The sequence below is a fragment of the Spermophilus citellus genome (assembly GCF_964194105.1).
Source record: "Spermophilus citellus genome assembly, chromosome: 10".
Taxonomy (NCBI): domain Eukaryota; kingdom Metazoa; phylum Chordata; class Mammalia; order Rodentia; family Sciuridae; genus Spermophilus; species Spermophilus citellus.
Genome location: NC_138197.1, coordinates 75,948,146 through 75,965,486, shown reverse-complemented (window position 1 = coordinate 75,965,486; position 17,341 = coordinate 75,948,146).

The following is a 17,341-nucleotide window of genomic DNA, read 5'->3' as shown; positions in this document are numbered from 1 at the left end:
GCTGCACCAATTTGCAGTTCCATCAGCAGTGTATGAGTGTACCTCCCCTACCACCGCATCCTTGCCAACACTTATTATTGTTTGTATTCTTAATATCTGCCATTCTGACTGGAGTAAAATCTTAGAGTAGTTTTGATTTGCATTTCTCTAATTGCTGGAGATGTTGAACATTTTTTCATATATTGATTGATTATACATATTCTTCTGAGATGTGTCTATACAGTTTTTGGGCCCATTTATTTACTGGGTTATTTGTTTCTTTGGTGTTAAGATTTTTGTGTTCTTTACGTATCCTAGAGATTAGTACTCTATCTGACATGCAAGTGGTAAAAATTTGCTCCCATTCTTTAAGCTCTCCATTCACCTCACTGATTGTTTCTTTTGCTGAGCAGAAGCTTTTCAGTTTGAATCCATCCCATTTATTGATTCTTTATTTCATTCTTGTGCTATAGGGGTCTTATTAAGGAAGTTGGGACATACTCTGACATGATGAAGATTTAGCCCTACTTTATCTTCTATAAGGCTCAGTGTCTCTACTTGAATTCCTAGGTCTTTGATCCACTTTGAGTTGAGTTTTGTGCATGGTGAGAGAGAAGGGTTTAATCTCACTTTGTTGCATATGGATTTCCAGTTTTCCCAGTATCATTTGTTGAAGAAGCTATCTTTTCTCCAATATATGGTTTTGGCTCCTTTGTCTAATATAAGAGAACTGTAATTATGTGGGTTAGTCTCTGTGTCCTCTATTCTGTACCATTGGTCTACCAGTCTGTTTTTGTGGCAATACCATGCTGTTTTTGTTCCTGTTGCTCTGTAGTACAGTGTAAGGTCTGGTATAGTGATGCCACCTACTTCACTGTTCTTGCTAAGGATTGCTTTGGTTATTCTGGGTCTCTTATTTTTCCAGATGAATTTCTTGATGGATATTTCTATTTCTATGAGGAATTTCATTGGGATTTTGATTGGGATTGCATTGAATCTGTATAGTGCTTTTGGTAATATGGTCATTTTGACAATATTAATTCTGCCTATCCAAGAACAAGGTAGAACTTCTAAGGTCTTCTTTAATTTTGTTCTTTAGCATTCTGTAGTTTTCATTGTATAGATATTTCCCCTTTTCATTTAGTTTATTCTCAAGTATTATATATTTTTTGAGGCTATTGTAAATGGGATGATTTTCCTAGTTTCTTTTTTTTCTTTTTTTTTTAAATTTGTTTCAATTACTTACACATGACACCTAGTTTCTCTTTCGGAGGATTTGTCACTGATTTACAGAAGTGCCTTTGATTTTGGGGTGTTGATTTTATATCCAGCTACCTTGCTGAATTCATTTATTAGTTCTAGGAGATTTCTGGTGGAATGTTTTGGGTCTTCTAGGTACTCTAGTTAGAATGGCAGCTATCAAGAATACAAACAACAATAAGTGTTGGTGAAGATGTGTGGAGAAAGGCACACTCATACATTGCTGGTGGGACAGCAAATTGGTCTGGCCAATCTGGAAAACAGTATGGAGATTCCTTGGAAAACTTGGAATGGAACCACCATTTGATTCAGCTATCTCATTCCTTGGTTTATACCCAAAGGACTTAAAAAGAACATTCTACAGGGACACAGACATATAAATGTTTATAGCAACACAATTCACAAGAGATAAATTGTGGAACCAACCCAGATGCCCTTCAGTAGATAAATGGATAGGGAAACTTTGGTATATATACATAATGGAACATTACTCAGCATAAAAAGAGAATAAAATCATGGCATTTGCAGGTAAGTAGATGGAGTTGGAGAATATAATGGTAATTAAAGTAAGCCAATCCCCCAAAACCAAAGGCCAAATATTTTCTTTGATATGAGGATGCTAACTCATAATGGTTATGCAATGGGGGCAGAGCATGGGAGGAATGGAGGAACTTTTGATAGGGTAAAGGGGAGGTAGGGAAAGGGAGGGGGCAAGGATGTAAGAATGATGGTGGAATGAGTTACACATCATTACTCTAAGTACATGTATGAAGACATGAATAGTGTGAAAATACTTTGTGTACACCAGTGACTTAAAATATTGTGCTCTATATGTGTAATATCAAATGAATTGTATTCTGCCATCGTGTATAACAAATTAGAATAAATAAATAATGTAATACAAAAAGATTATAGCATCAAATGAAATTTAAAGTATGAAAAGTAAAATTCTCTTAGGCTGTTTTCCAAAATAAATAAATGGATTTAGTAAATAAATGCATTTTATTGTCTCATTATGAATCTTTAATTTCCATTAGTATTTATTTGATTAGCTTAAAAATTGCAAATCACTTGGTTCTTTTTTGAAGTGTGGAGATAAGCTGGCAAACAATTCAGTTCTTCTGCTGCAAGGGATGTATTTCCAACAAGGCTGACTCAAGTAAGGCAAACTTAAAGCAAATATCTAAAGGAAGATATTTTTCTTAATTTTGGCATATTTTATACATCTTAAAATGAGGATAGTGGAATAACCATGGATATTTAAGGACCTTCAGAATATTATAGCATCCAGGCTCTATGATTATATCTGTGGGAGTAGTAGTTTGATGTGACTGCATTTATCAATTTTTGATATTTTCTGAGCTATAGGGGTCCTATTCAGGAAGTCTGTGCCTATGCCTACATGTTGGAGTCTTCCCCTATGTTTTTTTTTTTAAATAGCATTTGCAAATTATTGGGTCATACACCTAGGCCTTTGATCCACTTGTACCTGTTTTTTCTTTTTCTTTTTTTTCTTTTTCTTTTTTTGGTCTGTGTATGTGTGCAGGTGATTAATGAGGATCTAGTTTCATTTCTTCTGCATGTAGACATCCAGTTTTACCAGCTCCATTTATTAATGAGTCTGTCTTTTCCCTAATGTATGTTTCGGCACTTTTGTCATGAGTCAAATGACTATAGTTTTGTGGTTTTGTCTCTCTGTCTTATCTTCTGTTCCATTGTTCTATATGTCTGGTTTTGTTTTGTTGTTTTCTCAGATTCAGGCCTGTATTTTTTATTATTATGTCCCTATTGTATTTAATATTTTTAAAGAAGAATTAGAGGTGCAAAAGAAATAAAAGGAATACAGATTGAAAAGGAAGGATTTGAATTATCCTTATTTTCAGATTATATATTTATATTCACTGTTCTTGGCAACAGTTCTTTAAAAGGCTAGCTTTTCTCCAACGTATGTTTTGGCAACTTTGCCAAGTATCAGATAACTATATCTGTATGAGTTTATCTCTGTGCCTTCTATTTTTTTCCATTGGTATTTATGTTTTGCTGACAATACCACACTGTTGTTGTTTTTATAAATCTGTAGTATAATTTGAGATCAGGTATTGTGATAAATCCAGCATCCTAGTTCTTTGTTAGCATTGTTTTGGTTATTCCGGATCTTTTATTTTTTCCAAATGAATTTTAAGATTTTTTTTCTAGGTCTGTGAAGAATTTCAGTGATATTCTAATAGAGATGGCATTAAATATGTACAGTGATTTTGGTATTATGGCCATTTTGAAAATATTAATTCTGCCTATATCCAAAAATATGGGAGGTGTTTCCATCTTCTGAGGTCTTCCTCAATTTCTTTCTTTAACGTTCTGTAGTTTTCATTGTAGAGGTAGGTCTTTAACCTCCCTGATATGATTTATTCCCAGGTTTTTTTTTTGTGGTTATTGTGAGTGGGATAGTTTTCCTGATCTATTTCTTTTTTCTTATGTATCAGTTCTAGAAATCTGTTGGAATTTTAGAGTATTCTACAAATAAGATCATGCCATTAATAAATAAATAATTTGGCTTCATTTTTACTATTTATGTCCCCTTAGTTTTTTTCTCTGACCTAATTGTCCTGACTAGAGTTTCAACAACTATATTGAATAGCAGTGTTGAGCATGAAAATCCTTCTCTTGTTTCTGACTTTAGAAGAAATGCTTTGTTTTCCTCTGTTCGGTATAATGTTGGCTTTGGGTTGGCCATATACAGCCTTTATAATGTTGAGGTAAGTTTCTTCTATCCTTAGTTTCTCCATTATTTTCAACATAAATCACTACTGAATTTTGACAAAGCTTTTTCTGTTTCTATTGAGATGTTTCTGGGATTCTTGTTCTTAATTCTATTTATGTGGTGAATCATATTTATTGATTTGCATATGATGAGCCAACCTTGCATCCCTGGGATGAAACCCTCTTGATCATTGTCTACTATATTCTTAATGTGTTTTTAAATTCACTGTGCTAAGATTTTATTAAGATTTTTTTACATTGATTTTCAGCAGGGATTTGGTCTGTGGTTTTCATTCCTTGTTGTATTTTTGTCTGGGTTTGGTATCAGGGTGATACTGGTATCACAGAATAAATTTGGAAGTGTTCCCTTCAATTCTATGTCATGAAAAGATTTGAAAAGCATTGTCATTAGTTCTGCTTTAGAGGTCTGGAATAACTCAGCTGAGAATCTATCTGGTGAACAGCTTTGTTGTTATTGTTGTTGGAAGAGTTTTAATTGCTTCTTCAATGTCATTCCTTGATATTTGTTTGTTTGGGTTTTCAATATCCTCATATTTCAATTTGTGTACATCATATACCTAGAAATTCCCATATCTTCTAGATTTTCTAGTTTTTTGGAATATAGATCTTTAAGTATTTCTAAAGATCTTCTGGATTTCTGAAGTATCTTTGGTGATAGCTCTTTTTTCATACCTAATTTTATTGATTTGGATATTTTCTGTCTTTCTTTTGGTTAGTTTAGCTAAGGCTTTATCAGTCATATTTACCTTTTCAAATATCTAACATTTCTGCATCTATATTTTGTATTTTTTATTATGAATTATATTAATTACAAATCTGAAAATTATTTCCTGTCTTCACTGATTTTAGAATTAGTTTCTTCTGGCTTTTCTAGGGCCTTGAGTTATGGGAAAGTTTCTGTTTTTTTTTTCTAATGTAAGTACTAGAGATGATGAACACTTTTTCATATGTTTGTTGATTATATATACTCTTCTGAGAAGTGTCTGTTCAGGTCCTTGGCCCATTTGTTGGTTAGGTTATTTGTTTTTTTTTTAAAGAGAGAGTGAGAGAGGGAGAGAGAGAGAGAATTTTAATATTTTTAATTTTTTAGTTATTGGCGGACACAACATCTTTGTTTTGTATGTGGTGCTGGGGATCGAACCCGGGCCGCACACATGCCAGGCGAGCGCGCTACCGCTTGAGCCACATCCCCAGCCCAGGTTATTTGTTTTTTTGATGCTTAGCTTCTTGAGTTCTTTATATACACTATAGATTAGTGCTCTATCTGATGTGTTAGGGGTAAAAATTTGCTCCCAGCATATAGGCTGTAGTTATGTGGGTTAGTCTCTGTGTCCTCTATTCTATAACATTGGTCTACCAGTATGTTTTGGTGCAAATGCCATGCTATTTTTGCTATGTTGTTCTGAGGATAGTTTAAGGTCTGGCATAGTGATTCCACCTGCTTCACTCTTCCTGCTAAGGATTGCTTTAGTTATTCTGGGTCTCTTATTTTTCCAGATGACTCATACATTGCTGTTGGGACTGCAAATTGGTGCAGCCAATATGGAAAGCAGTATGGAGATTCCTTGGAAATCCGGGAATGGAATCACCATTTGACCCAGCTATCCCTCTCCTCGGTCTATACCCAAAGGACTTAAAAACAGCATACTACAGGGACATAGCCACATCAATGTTTATAGCAGCACAATTCATAATAGCTAAACTGTGGAGCCAAACTAGATGCCCTTCAGTGGATGAATGGATAAAAAAATTGTATACATACACAATGGAATTTTACTCATCAATACAAGAGAATAAAATTATGGCATTTGCAGGTAAATGGATGGCGTTGGAGAAGATAATGCTAAGTGAAGTTAGCCAATCCCCAAAAAACAAACGCCGAATGTTTTCTCTGATATAAGGATGGTGACTCATAGTGGGGTAGAGAGGGGGAGCATTGGAGAAATAGATGAATTCTAGATAGGGAAGAGGGGTGAGAGGGAAAGGGAGGGGGCAGGGAATTAGCAAGGATGGTGGAATGTGATAGACATCATTATCCAAAGTACATGTATGAAGATACGAATTGGTGTCAACATACTTTATATACAACCAGAGATATGAAAAAAACGTGCTGTACATGTGTAATAAGAATTGTATGCGTTCCACTGTCATTTTTTAAAAATAAATAAATAAATAAATATCATTACATTAACCAATACTTCCCAACCCTGGAGTTTTCGGAATCAATAGTTACCAAAGTCAAGAGCATTTACTATAACAATTTAGCTTAACTATTTTTCTTCATCTCCATGGGTGTGTCTGAATTTTGCCTTCCAGCTCATATGTCCTATGATAACCATTTTGCCATCTGCAAGCCACTGCATTACACCACCATCATGAATAAGAAAGTCTGCTCCCTCTTGTCTTTGGTTCTTGGCAGGATTTCTGACCATTTTCCCACCACTCATACTTATCCTCTGGTTATATTTCTGTTCTTACAATGTCACTGATCACTTCTCTTTCTCCATCTTTTTCTTCTCATATTATTGTCATCTCCATCTCTTATTGAAGCTGCATATTCATGTATGTCAAGCCTTCAGAAAAAGAGAGAGCGTCACTGACCAAAGGAGTAGCTCTTCTCAACACTACTATTCCTCCCATGTTGAACCTTTTATTTATACTTTGAGGAACCAGCAACAAAGCTTCAAACACTTGGTTCATAAGGTAGTATTTTATAGAAGCAAATGAAAGTATGTATTGACCTGAATGAGTGCAATGGTGAATTTTCAACCAGAGAAATCAATATTTATTTCTCTATCCATCTATATCTAAACCAAAGCTACCTGCAGCGCTAAGTTCCTTGGCTTTAGCGTCCTTTAATTTTTTAAAGTTTGTTTTAATTACTTATACATGACAGTAGACTGCATTTATGCACTTTGATATATCATGTTGTGGAATGAAATTGGTCTTGCAGACACACACACACACACACACACACACACACACACACACACACAGCAATAATGTATGCTTTGTTATACTATCTTCCCTATCCTCACATTCCCTCTCCTCCTCTTCCTTGACTTCCCTCCACCTAATCTAAGGTAACTCTATTCTTCTCTAGTGCCCGCTTATTATGATTTAGCATCTGCATATTATAGATAACATTTGGTCTTTGCTTTTTTGGGATTGGCTTATTTCATTTAGCACAATATTCTCCAACTCTATCCATTTACCAGCACATTCCATAATTTCATTATTTTTTAAAGTTGAGTATTATTCCATTGTGTATATATACCACATATTCTTTATCCATTCATATATTGAAGGATGGTTGATTCCATAGTTTAACTATTGTGAATTGAGCTGCTATAAGCATTGATGTGGCTGCATCACCGTAGTATGCTTATTTTAAGTTCTTTGGGTATAAACCAAAGAGTGAGATAGCTAAGTCAAACGTGGAGGAATCTTTTTTTTTCTTTTTTTTATTGGTTATTCACAACATTACAAAGCTCTTGACATATCATATTTCATACATTAGATTGAAGTGGGTTATGAACCCCCAATTTTACCCCAAATGCAGATTGCAGAATCACGTCGGTTACACATCCACAATTTTACATAATGCCCTATTAGTAATTGTTGTATTCTGCTACCTTTCCTATCCCCTACTATCCCCCCTCCCCTCCCCTCCCATCTTCTCTCTCTACCCCATCTACTGTAATTCATTTCTCTCCTTGTTTATTTTCCCATTCCCCTCACAACCTCTTATATGTAATTTTGTATAGCAATGAGGATCTTCCTTCATTTCCATGCAATTTCCCTTTTCTCTCCCTTTCCCTCCCATCTCATGTCTCTGTTTAATGTTACTCTTTTCTTCCTACTCTTCCTCCCTGCTCTGTTCATAGTTGCTCTCATTATATCAAAGAAGACATTTGGTATTTGTTTTTTAGGGATTGGCTAGCTTCACTAAGCATAATATGCTCTAGTGCCATCCATTTCCCTGCAAATTCTATGATTTTGTCATTTTTTATTGCTGCATAGTACTCCATTTTGTATAGATGCCACATTTTTTTTTATCCATTCATCTATTGAAGGGCATCTGGATTGGTTCCACAGTCTAGCTATTGTAAATTGTGCTGCTATGAACATCGATGTGGCAGTATCCCTGTAGCATGCTCTTTTAAGGTCTTCAGGGAATAGTCTGAGAAGGGCAATGGCAGGGTCAAATGGTGGTTCCATTCCCATCTTTCCCAGGAATCTCCAAACTGCTTTCCAAATTGGCCGCACCAATTTGCAGTCCCACCAGCAATGTATGAATGTACCTTTCTCCCCACATCCTTGCCAACATTTATTGTTGCCTGTATTCTTGATGATTGCCATTCTGACTGGAGTGAGATGAAATGTTAGTGTAGTTTTGATTTGCATTTATCTAGTTGCTGGAAATGTCGAACACTTTTTCATATAGTTGCCAATCTATTGTACCTTCTTCTTCTGTGAAGTGTCTGTTTAATTTCTTAGCCCATTTATTGATTGGGTTATTTGTTTTTATTGTATTATGTTTTTTTTTGAGTTCTTTATATATCATAGAGATTAATGCTTTATTGGAGGTGCATGTGGTAAAGATTTTCTCCCAATCTGTAAGCTCTTTCTTCACATTATTGTTTCTGTTGCTGAGAAAAAGCTTTTTAATTCTTTTTAATTTGAATTCATCTCATTTATTGATTTTTGATTTTATTTCTTGAGCTTTAGAGGTCTTGTTAAGGAAGTCAGGGCCTGGGCCAACATGGTGACGAGTTTGGTCTACTTTTTCTTCTATTAGGTGCAGGGTTTCTGTTTTAGTTAATCTGCAAGTGATTATGTTGTTTCACCTTTTAAATCTATCTGTAGTTCCCACGTAATTGTCAATTTATAATCTGACCAGAAAACCAGTGATTGGAGAATTAAATCACTTTGCTAGTTATTCTTATAATGAAAATATTTTACATTCTGTTGGTGTTTTAATAATCTTAAGTTTATGTTCTCTGTCACTAACATGGTTTTCTTTTTAAAATTACATGAACTATGAAATAGTTCAAATAGAACAAACTATTTTGTTCTATTTATTTTTAAAGAAAGACTGAATAAAATTTTGTTCTATTTATTTATTAAAGAAAGACTGAATAAAAATAAAGAATATAAATATTCAAATAGAACAAACTATCTTGTGTGCTGTTTTCAGTATCTGTCCAATTCTTCCCATTCTCTGATGGACTTGGGCATTTGTTTTTCCACTTAAAAGTAACTGAAAGTTTAAAATATTATCTGTTTCTTAGTTATGCTGAAAGTATGTGTTCTTTGCAGTTTTATATGTTCTCCTTCAAACATTCATATAAAAATGAATATTTTGGTTGCCTTCGTTGCTCTTATGCCACTTGCAAGTCTGGCAGAAATTTATATATATATTTATTTTTTCTTTTTAGATAAGAATGAAATCTCTTAAAAAATAATTGCTCTTATACAAAGCACATATTGCATATCTTTTTTTTGGACTAGGCATGTTCTGTACCATATCTAACTTAATCATCACAGCCATATGGCAAATTAGAAGAGGTAATGTCCCTTTTATAAATGTGTAAACTAATGCTTTGAAGGGCTTAGTTACTTAAGATCATTGAGCAATAATAACCAATATAATAACCTTATTTAAAACAACAACAACAAAACACTCCTTACCCTATTTTTATATTTTGCATAGCTTTTGCTAAAAACCTGCACTGTTTTTCAACTTTTTTCCCTATCATTTTATTTATTTTAAGTATAAGTATATTTCAGTTGTTTCAGGGTATATATTAACTCAAAATATATACTTGGGCTGTGGCTGTGGCTCAGGTGTAGAGCACTCACTTAGTATGTATGAGGCCCTGGGTTCGATTCTCTGCACACATAAAGATAAATAAATAAAAGTATTATGTTCATCTACAACTAATAAAATATTTTTTAAAAAGTATTTTATTTATATAAATTACAACATTAATCAATCAAAAGAAGAAACTCTTCACTGATGTTGAGCAATGGGGAAAGCAAAAAAAATGTATAAAGCGTGAGCAGTATAATGGTAGTAAAAATTATTAAAGAAAGACTGAATAAAAATAATGAATATAATGTTAATGAAACACACCAGTTTCTCAGTTTGAAAAATGTCATGGGGCATTGGGTAGAGATCTGCAGCAGGAATTAAGATTCTGTGTTTTGTTGCTATTTCCATCCCAGAAAATATCATCAAGGGAAAAAATTTTCAGACTTGGTTTGTTGTCATTTGATTATTATCATTTTTCTTCTTTGTCTCACTGGACACTGTTCCCCAAGCTTCCTTTCTGAATTTCAGTACCAAAGTGTATGACGTTTTATATTCCTTTGAGTATGGTACATTCTTTTTGTGATTTTCACTGAATGGGTCCCTTGAGCCAGTGGAGACAGCATGGATAAAACATTAAGTAGTTAATGCTACACAAAATTTATGTAGAAGTCATGCTAAACAACTTTAAAACACCTTCTGATATTTTCTCTATTTTATATTTTTGCTTCTCAATTTCCACAGTCCAAAAAAAAAAAAATAGATCCACTCTGGACGAAATGGAGAAACAAAGATAAAAACATTGATGATAAAAATCAAACGAGTTCAATGGAAGAAAGAGGGAAACTTTCTTAGGACTTCTGGTTTCCCTGGATCACAACAATACTATTGGGTAATATTTTTACTGTTCAACAGCCATTCTGAGTAGTACTGAAATGACATGAAAATCAGAGGTAAGTTGGACATACAGACGGCACAGGAACACTCAAATTTCAGCATTGATGCAATACATTTAATCATATTAAAAAGAATGTATTTGGGTTCCATTTTGAAATGATATATTAAAAAGCACATAAAATGGTTAGTATGCTTTTTATTATATTAGTTTGTTCATTTTTACTGATAAAAGCAGAAGTTGCTATCTGTATCTCTGTATTTTTAATTAAATACAGACTTGTAATTCTGTGCTTAAGAAAATATACTTTAGTTTTGGGGAGTCTGAGATCATAGTTGACATTTGCTAGTTGTATGAATTTATGGAAGTTACACAAAAATCTTTGAACTCCAACACTTTATCTAGGAATAAAGACAACAATTTCATACTTGTGTTTTAATTGAGATAAAATGTAAGTTTTCAGTCACTGAAATAAATAATGCACTTAGTTGACCAAAAGTACTCTGAATACCCCTCCCAGAGTTGAGAATTAATTCTAGTTAAAAGAATAATAAAATAATTAAAACATCTATTCTAAGTGTCACATGATTTATGGAGCATATTCATATAATTTATTTAGTTATCAAAAATACACTTGAAATTTCAACTGCATTTTTCAACAGAGAACAGAGCAGGGAGGAAGAGTAGGAAGAAAAGAGTAACATTAAACAGAGACTTGAGATGGGAGGGAAAGGGAGAGAAAAGGGAAATTGCATGGAAATGAAGGGAGACACTCATTGCTAAACATAATTACATATAAGAGGTTGTGAGGGGAATGGGAAAATAAACAAAGAGAGAAATGAATTACAGTAGATGGGGTAGAGAGAGAAGATGGGAGGGGAGGGGAGGGGGGATAGTAGGGGATAGGAAAGGTAGCAGAATACAACAGTCACTAATATGGCATTATGTAAAATTGTGGATGTGTAACTGACGTGATTCTGCAATCTGCATTTGGGGTAAAATTGGGAGTTCATAACCCATGTCAATCTAATGTATGAAATATAATATGTCAAGAGCTTTGTAATGTTGTGAACAACCAATAAAAAAAAAAAAAAAAAAAAAAAAAAAAAAAAAAAAAAAGAGAAAGTGAAACTTAATGAAATTGAGTAACTCAAAGTAACAAACCCATTGCATGGCACATTTGTATTTTAAACTTAGGCCTCTCTGACAAACACAAATACTTTCTATGAAAGAAAATTGTCTTTATGTCATAAATAATAAATCAATCGTGTTTTAATATGATAATTTTATCATTATTTCCTCTTCCTCTCTTGTGTAAATTATAGATGGCTAGTTAATGAAATGAAGTTATGACCTCTTACAGCTATGAGTGTTAGAGTGTATGAAATGATCATCAAATGTGGTTTGATAATCTCTTTTCCCTTTGGTTTGAATGTAGAGAATTGAACCTGCCCATCATTACTGAAATTATTCAATATAAATTATTTTTATTTCTTTACAGAACACCACCTTAATGATTTTGATAAACAGTAAAAAAAAATTCAATAAGTCTTCCAACTGCTCAATCTGTTCTCCTGAAGAATCTTTGCTTTATTCATGCTGACAGATGTTCTCAAAGGAACCAACCCCTGGATGGCATGGCCCAGGGCCTAGAGTGCCTAAGCAGTGCCAGAAGTGCATTTTACTGTGGTTATGAAGCTGAGATAGAGTGGCCCACATGTTGAATTAAATAATTATCGTGTTCTCTAATGAGTTAACCTAGACACTGAACAGCTCTTGACATTCAGAAAGTGGAAAGAAAGAGTGTAACTCCATCTGTAAGTACTTTTTATTTTTTTTTATTTTTTTATTTTTTTTTAAGAGAGAGTGAGAGAGGAGAGGAGAGAGAGAGAGAGAGAATTTTTAATATTTATTTTTTAGTTCTCGGCGGACACAACATCTTTGTTGGTATGTGGTGCTGAGGATCGAACCTGGGCCGCACGCATGCCAGGCGAGCGCGCTACCGCTTGAGCCACATCCCCAGCCCTGTAAGTACTTTTTATGGAGATCTGATCTATAGAATTTCTCTAATGACCTCTTCGAGGGTTTTAATGGAGAAGAGAGAATTGAGTAAATATAGAAACACTTGAAAAAGTAGCTTTTCAAAGTCACTGCATTGCTAAGGAAAATTTCAACCTAGTGCAACAAAAGCAAAAACAATTATGACAAATAACACACACACACACACACACACACACATCACAAATCAAATGGAACCAAAGTCTCTTATCTCGGTCTCTAAAGATCAAGATCGCTTTGATCTTCTGAAGGATCTCTTTGATTCTTCAAACTTAATGTATCCTTTAGTAAGAATTTCTTTTCACATTGGGTATCCAATATATTGCCCATATCTCACCTAAACTATTTGGAAGGTCATTTTAAATATTTTTTGATGGTAGGATTTGGAAGGAATAGGAAAGTCCCGACCATGTTTTGTTGCCCCCAACTTATTTCAAAAATATTAAATGTCACTTTTAATTTTTATTTTGAATGACTAAAGGAATGTGTCAGATATTTGAATAAGAAGTAAGAAGTCATTTTTATGTAGTGGGTAAAAGAAAATTGGAGTTGAATAACATAAGCAAGGAAAAAATATCAGATATGAAAGCTGAAATGTTGACTTAAATGTTTGAAGATATACTTTATCTGCTACACAAGTAAATCCTTGGAATAGATGAAGGCTCTGAAAATCCCATGCACCTTATTAAATATCAAAATTTTAAAAATGTTCACAATTTTATCAATCTTATTTAATACTGGCAAATGAGTAAAATCTGTTGAATTTGTATAAGTATTCTTAAATTAAAAGAAGAGTATTCTATCCTTAATTCTTGATTATAGATCATCTGCTACTAGAGTTTCTTTAAGTCTTATCTCTGGTCTTTGGAGACTTTCTATAGAAATGTTCTTTTTTTGATGTTCTCATGAACCCCTCCTGTACCTCTTGATGTCTTCCCTCACACCTCCTCCCATATTCCTTACAGATTTAATCAGTAGTAAAAAAAGGATGAGTCCTGGTATTATTATTATCATTCAAAAATGTTATATTAATAGCAATTTTAAGAAAGAGACACCCATAAAGTTGAAATGAGTTAAAAAACAGCATTTATATTTTTACTATATAAACATAATGTAAAATATATTTATACAATAAAGGTATTCCATATCTGTAAGAATTGAAATTCCTTCAATAAAAACCAAAACTTGTTTATTTAGTGAGAAGGTAATTTGTCACTTCAGGGTGTTCTGGAAAACTCTTGCTTATAATTACAAACTCTGAGGCAGTAAGAGTGACATTACTAGAGCAGGAATAAAGTAGCTTGAAAGGAGAATAAAAGAAATGTTAGAAAAATGTTTTCTTTAAACTTATATATCAAGGAAACATAGTTTCCTTTACCTGTATTTTGTTTTAAACTTACTCAGTATAAGAAATTTGATCAAGTATGTAAGAATACTTTGCAATGTAAGTAATGTTGGGAAATACCTCTTGTAAGAGAAAGATAAGTACTGTCCAGGCTGGCACAGAGCATAAAATAGGGAACTGTGCCTAAAGGCAGCATTTGATTCAACAACAAACTCAATATTAATTAACTAGATGACTGTTTCTTTTAAATTGAGTGTACCTAAGCTAGTCACTAGAAAATGTTGAAAAATAGCCTTGAAAATCCTGTCCTAACTTTCAAGAATGCACAGAGTAATGGAATTCACTAAAGATTTCAACAGAGTCTAAGGGTTGGGAGGAATGAGTATAAGGTTCTAATGGTAAGTGTACAATCAGTATTATACCTTATGGGATGGAAAGGGGATTTGGGGAGTCATTACAACATGTTACTCAAAATTCTAGTTATAGTGTATGCATATATGTGTATGTGAGTGTGTATTTGTCTGCAAGTTTCACAATCCTTCCAGAAAGATTAATATTAATGAGGCTCTGAGAAACAAATTGGGCCATGTATACCAATGTTGAAATGCCATGAAAAAACATGCCTAATGTGCAATGACCAAATCCTGGCTGAGGATGCCACAAAGCTAAGAAATCCCTTACCTAATAAAGATAGGTCTGATGTAATCAGGTAATTCCTACTCTGTTGTTATTATGCAATCTTCTTGGTATTAAATATATTTATTGCTAATTATTGGGCTGGGGGATATAACTCAGTTGAGGCTGGGGATATAGCTCAGTTAGGTCTGGGTAGAGTGTTTGTTTTGCATGCACAAGACCCTGGGTTCAATCCCCAGCAAACCACACACAAACACATACACACACAAAACCAAAACCAAAACCAAAACAACCCAACAACAACAAAAAACTCTATTTATGTAAGACATAGACTTTTGTACCCACATAATGCCAAAGATTTCTGGCTCAGGGTTAGGGAATACTTTATCCATAGAATGAAGTCTATACAGCTTTCATTAATTGTTAAATATTTTCCCAAATCTTTCACATGTATTAACTAAATTAATACTTATAATCATCCTATGAGATTGACTTGTATACAGAAGAAAAAAAACATTTTTATAGATGAGTAAGCTGAGCACAGAGGAATAAGCAATTTTCTAACTTAAAAAATGGAATGGATTCAAAACTTCATGTCCTCATGCTTTTCTATGGAAATATCTATGACCCTGTGGATAGAAGTCAGGGGTGTTTTATGAGTGAACTACCCCCAGTCCTTTTAATTTATTTTTTATTATTTATTTATTTTGTTACTGGGAGTTGGACCCAGGTTCAGTTAGCCGCTGAGCCACATCCCTAAGACATTTTATTTTTTATTTTGAGACAGGATCTTGATAAGTTGCTGAGGCTGACTTTGAATTTCTGATCCTCCTTGTGTGAGCCTCCTGAGTTTCTGGGATTACAGGCATGTATCACTGCACCTGACCAAAATATTGTTTTTAAAAGTGAAAGCATAAAAACTTACCATTTAAAAAATAATTAAAACAAATTTTCTCAAGTTATGTTTTTCTATCCTTTTAAGTGATGACATCCTCAAATATCAGCAATAATAATAACATTTATTATTTTAATTAGAAAGAAAACTAGGTAGAATAGGCATAAAGGTCATAAAACAGTGCTCAGGTCTACCAAAATATCATAAAATTTTGCAAGAGATTCACTTGATACAAACTGCAGACTCCAGCCTTCCAGGGTACATTGCTTCTTTCTCCCCTCTGTCTCTGACACCCGAGGTTGCTCATGGCAATGGCTTCAGTATTTCTGACTTTCAATGGGTTGGTAGTAGGAGTGGAAAAGCTGATAAATAAGTGGTAGTAAAAGTTGAGAGATAGCTAAGGACAAAGCACTCACTTTATATAAATAATGTATCTTTCCTATTTTTAATAATTCTCAAAGTAATTTAAATTTTTTGTTTTACTAGTTCATTATAGTTGTACATAATAGTTGGGTTCATTTTGGCAAAGTTATACCATCAAGAAATGTAATTTATTCCACTTCAGTCCCCAGTGTCCCTTCTCCCTTTCCTTCCCCTCTCCCCCCTATACTCCTTCCTCTACTGGTCTTCTTTTCACTTATTTATTTATTTATTATTAATTTGTACTTTATAGATATATATAAAGGTGAAATTCACTATGGTATATTTATACATGTACATAGTGTAATTTTGTTAAATTCATTCAGTATTTCCTCCCCTTTCCTATCCTTCCTCCCTCTCTCTCTCATCATCTTCCTGTACTCCACTGATTTTCCCTATATATTTATGACCCCTTATCTTTTCCCCTTATTTTTCTCTAGCTTCTGCATATGAAAAAACATCCAACACTCAATTTTTTTGAGTCTGGCTTATGTCCCTTAGTGGTGTTGTCCATTTACATCCATTTACTAGAAAATGCCATAATTTCATTCTTTTTTTATGACTGAGTGAAACTTCATTGTGTATATATACCACATTTTCTTATTTCATTCTATTGTTGACCTGCACTGCTTGTATAACGTGGCTATTGTGAATTGCACTGGCTATTGTTAAAAAATTGATGTGACAATATCGCTATAGTATGCTGATTTTAGTTCTTTTGCATAAATACCAAGGAGTGGGATAGCTGGGTCATATGGTGATTTCATTCTTGGTCTTTTGAGGAAACCTCATACTGCTTTCCAAAGTGGTTGTACTAATTTGTATCCCCACCAACAATGTATGAGTATACCTTTTCCCCCACATCCTCACCAGAATTTATTATTATTTGGATTCTTCATAATTGCCAGTCTGACAGGAGTAAGATTAAATCTCCTTGTACTTTTGATTTGCCTTTTTCTGATCACTAGAGTTTTTAAATAACTTTTTTACATGTTGATGATTTGTGTTTCTTCTTTTGAGAAATGTCCATCTAGTTTTTTGCCAATTTATTAATTATGTTATTTGTTTTTAGTGTTGAATATAATGAGTTCTTTATATATTAATCCCCTATCAGAGGAGAATCAGGCAAAGATTTTCTCCCATTCTTTAGTCTCTCTATTCATGCTCTTAATCATTTCCTTTGCTATGTAAAAGCTTTTATTTGAGGCCATTCCACATATTGATCTTTGGTTTTATTTTTGAGTTTACGGGGTTTTG